Below are 4,259 nucleotides of genomic sequence, written 5' to 3'. Positions count from 1 at the left end.
CACGAATGGAAAGACCAAAAGGCTCGATACCTTCGTCAAAAAAGGTTGTACAGGATTACCATGGCTGCAGAAGTGGCACCCACTTCAGCCATATAGAAATCCAAGTATCTCAACCGCATGGATGAGGCCCACGGATCCATATGCATGTGCATCTCCCCAGAGTTGTAGTTTCATCTATCTGCCTGCAATACTCCCAATGAGATTTGGAAAAAGGCTGAAGAACTCTACAAGAAATAGGATGAGATCGAAGGGCATCTTCTCGAAGTGGAGCTGCTATCATTGGATCCATAAAACTATGATAGAATTCAAGACTTCTTCACCAAATATAATGATCTATTGCTGCAACACAAGGGTTGTGGCATTGAAAAATCCAAGGAGGAGAGTCGCCAATTTCTCTCTATTATGTCAAAGTTCAGACTATAATACTCTGTTTTTGTGTCTACATTTCATTTAGTAAGGCCCGCAATAGGTAAATCCTAAACTATGCCTTCTTTCAAACAATTCATGGAGTCCCTTACTTTTGAGCAATATAAACTCATTGGCATGGGGAAAATCAAACCTCCAAAAGCGCATGCACTTGCTGTACATGATGGCAGCCACAATAAAAATCATAGATCTGATTCAAATCAGAAAACTCAGCAACAAAAATACAAGGGAAAAGTGCATTCCCACCCAAAGAAGGAAGGGTACACCAAGCCCTTCAATGACTCCTTTGACTCGAGAAATGAGAAAGGGAAAAAAGGAAACAGATGCACCTGCTGTCAAAGAGGATTCCATCCAAAATCCTCTTGCATGAAGAAACAAATTGACCAAATGGCAGAAATCCTTCAGAAGTACAACATTGGGGACCACATCCCTCAGGGTGCCAAGAAGAAAACTGAGGATCGGCCACACGAGAAAGGTAACAATTTTCATGCTTTAGTTGCAATTAATTCTTCTCCTGATGCATGGATTATAGATTCTGGTGCATCACATCATATGACTACTGCAAAGGAAGTCTATTCCTCTTTGGATGCATGCAAAGGACCTCCCACTCTCATGGGAGATGACTCACCTATTGAGGTCACCGGAAAAGGTAGAGTGAAACTTTTACACGAAAGCTTTGAAGATGTGCTTCATGCTCCAAAACTTTCGGTAAACCTGCTTTCACTTTATCAGATCACTCATTCCGGCACTAGAAGGAGAGAATAATTCACTCCAGATGCAGTGAACATATATGACCTACATAGCAGCTTCAAATTTGCAACCGGTGAGGTAAACAATGGAGCGAGACTGTATACATTTTCTGAATTTATTGAATCTGAATCCTCCTTATTGCTTACACATGCTGATGATAGTAGTAGGCTTTGGCACAGGAGGTTTGATCACTTAAATTACAGGTATATGCAGCAGCTAAGCAAGAATGAGATGGTGGAAGGCTTGCCAAATATTAGTTTCTCCAGAGGAGTTTGTGAAGGGTGTGTCCTTGGAAAACATCCTAGAGAAACGTTTGACACCGGCAAGACTCACAGAGCATCCTCTCCTCTAGATTTGATCCATAGTGATCTCATGGGGCCTTTTCCTCATCCTCCCATCAATAAAGCAAAGTATGTGCTTACATTTATTGATGATTTCTCATGGTATACTTGGGTGTATCTTCTTAGGGCCAAATCTGAAGTTTTTGCGCACTTTGAAGATTTCAAAGCACTAGTTGAGACACAGTCAGAGAGAAAGATCAAAGTCCTCCATACAGAAAATGGGGGGGAATATGTTAACACAGCACTTCAGAACCTTTGCCTTCACTCCGGCATATAGTTGCAGTGCACAGTTCCATACACTCCGCAGCAAAATGGAGCTGCTGAGAGAAAGAAACGATCTCTCAAAGAGATGGCTTCCTGCATGTTGCATGCTAAGTCACTGCCTCATAAGCTATGGGCTGAAGCACTTACTTGTGCTAACTACATCCAGAACAGATCTTCTCATAGGTCTGTCAAGGATCAAACCCCCTTTGAGGCTTGGAGCAGCACTAAACCAGAGGTCACCCACTTCCGTGTTTTCAGCTCCTGAGCATGGGCCAGGATCCCCTCTGAAAAGAGGAAAGCTTTTGATCCATAGACAATTGAGTGCATCTTTGTTGGATACCCTGATGGTGTGAAGGGATACCGACTCCTAATTCCCTCTACGGACAAGCTCATCATTGAGCGAAGTGTCAAATTTCAAGAAAGTCTCTCACATGAACCTTAATCGCCGCATGCAGACACCTTTTATCTACCTCATGTTCGAGATCATGACTCGGTACACTCAGATGCAGATACAGAGCATGCAGATGTAGAGACAGAGTCTTCAGACACAAATCCAGTGCATGCATATGATGATCCACATCCAAGCCCAGATCGGGCTTGTAGCAGTGAATCAAATTCCCTTGTCATAAATCAGAGAACAAGGAGCTTATGTGAGATATATGCAAAATACCACCCAACTGCTATAAATGGTCTTGTGGGGGATAATTATGATCTGCAGAGGACTAGCTCAGAGTCTATTGAGCCTCCTCTTGCCCTCAGTGCCACTGAACCATCGCCATCCTGGCATTGTCATTTTGTTCAGTCTTTTGATCCACAGTCTTATGCTGAGGCTGCTGGGCATCCATCTTGGGAGTCCGCCATGGGCGAGGAGTATAACTCCCTCCTCGAGAACCAGACCTGGGATCTGGTCCCCCTTCCTTCAAGAAGGAAACTTGTCCGATGCAAATGGGCTACAGGACCAAAAGTGCTGCAAATAGGAAAATCACAAGACGGAAAGCAAGGCTAGTAGTCAAAGGCTTCCAACAAGTGCATGGCATTGATTATGACGAGACCTTTGCTCCAGTAGCAAAGATGGATTCCATACGCCTTACACTTTCCATTGCGGCTGCCCAAGGGTGGGAAGTACATCAGATGGATGTGAAGAATGCCTTTCTTCACGGAGACCTATCTGAGGAGATCTACATGGAGCAACAACATGGTTTCATTTAGAATTCATCTTTGGTCTGTAGACTGAAGAAATCTCTCTACGGCCTTAAGCAGGCCCCAAGAGCTTGGTATGCGAAGATGGATTCTTTTCTCTTATCGCAAAACTTTGAAAGATGTAAGTCTGATCCGAATGTTTACATGCTCAGGACACATGATTCTCTTCTTATCTTAGTTTTGTATGTGGATGATCTCCTAATCACCGGCAGCTCGGCTTCAACCATTGCTACAGTCAAGAATGCCTTGCATGATAGGTTCTTGATGATGGACATGGACCATTACACTTCTTTCTTGATCTTGAGATCGGCCAGGATGCCACAGGCATCAAACTCTCTCAGGCTAAGTATGCGCGGGATCTCCTCGAGAGATTTCACATGACTGACTGAAAGCCAACACCGACTCCTTTTTTGTCTGGGGTCTGCCTTGAGGATGGAGGTCACATTCCATTAGTTGACAGTACTCTCTACCGACAGCTAGTGGGGAGCTTATTGTTCCTCACCCACTCCAGACCAAATCTCTCATATGCAGTAGGGGCAGTTTCCAGATATATGCAGGAGCCGCATGAGCTGCACTGGAATGCTGCCAAGCGCATCCTCCGATATGTGCAAGGCACCATCACCTTCGGGATTCACTATGCAACAGGCATTGCATTGAATCTCCTTAGCTTCACTGATCATGATTGGGCAGGCGACAGTATTGATCGCAAGTCCACCTCCAGATATTCACTCAGTCTAGGGTTTGGCCTAGTGTTTTTGCTCTGCAAAGCTGTGTGTTCAACTTTTACTAGCTAGATTCATTTGTGCAAGTTTTCTAACACATTTACAAGTACATCTAATTACTTTTAACTTATCAATTTTACCATACACAAACACTCTCGTGAATAAATGGTAAAGAGTTATACTGTTAAAACAATCCATGATGTGAAGATTGCTAATTCAAAATTTTATGGGAAAAATTCCAAACATTTTAATAGCTAGTCTGACCTAGATATTATAAATTAATAACTTAGAATGTATTGATTCTAGAATATATTACTCATACCCTTGGAAAACAAAATAAAATACACAAATAACAAATAACGTAATCAAATAATGAGCGAAAATAACTCAGCAGCTAATTGATCAACTAAAATAATTACATTATTTTAGGAATACACATATAGTGGGACTAAGATAACGGGCTGACGGATGACGGAGTAGCTGTTAACAATGGTCGCCTAACTCATCCAGGCTAGGCGCTCAGACAGCCGCATCAGTACAGAAGGTTCATGATAGG

Source organism: Pinus tabuliformis, chromosome 2_2 (assembly GCF_031772625.1).
Source record: "Pinus tabuliformis cultivar Carrire ecotype Pingquan chromosome 2_2, CPIR1, whole genome shotgun sequence".
In the NCBI taxonomy this organism is placed as follows: domain Eukaryota; kingdom Viridiplantae; phylum Streptophyta; class Pinopsida; order Pinales; family Pinaceae; genus Pinus; species Pinus tabuliformis.
Note: the sequence above shows the minus strand (reverse complement) of the source record.